Source organism: Aptenodytes forsteri, unplaced genomic scaffold (assembly GCF_000699145.1).
Source record: "Aptenodytes forsteri isolate BGI_AS27 unplaced genomic scaffold, ASM69914v1 Scaffold325, whole genome shotgun sequence".
NCBI lineage: Eukaryota > Metazoa > Chordata > Aves > Sphenisciformes > Spheniscidae > Aptenodytes > Aptenodytes forsteri.
This window is the reverse complement of record NW_008795575.1, coordinates 668,491-668,761: the sequence shown is the minus strand read 5'-3', so window position 1 is coordinate 668,761 and position 271 is coordinate 668,491. Positions and strand designations below refer to the sequence as shown.

At 67.5% G+C, this 271-nt stretch overlaps 1 protein-coding gene across 1 annotated transcript in view; it reads left to right on the top strand.

The window, feature by feature from the left end:
• The window catches only part of FAM129B (family with sequence similarity 129 member B), a 15,471-nt gene that overhangs the window by 13,947 nt on the left and 1,253 nt on the right, over positions 1-271 (top strand). The window lies entirely within an intron of this gene.

Sequence of the window (271 nt, the reverse complement as noted above, 5' to 3'; positions counted from 1 at the left end):
TGGGTGGGGGTGACCCCATGCAGGTGGGGGCTGTACAAGGTGGGGGTGACCCCATGCAGGGTGCTGGGGGGTGGGGGAGGAGGGGGTGACCCTGTGCAGGGTGTTGGGGTCTGTATGAGAGTATGAGAAGGGGGTGACCCTGTGCAGCGTGCTGGGGGCTGTACCAGGAGCAGCTTTCCCACCTGGCCTTCCCGCTGGCAGGGCTGAGCAGTGGGTGGAATGCTGAGCCCTCCACCCGGCTCCAGACACCTCTCCCTGCGCCCTACGCCCC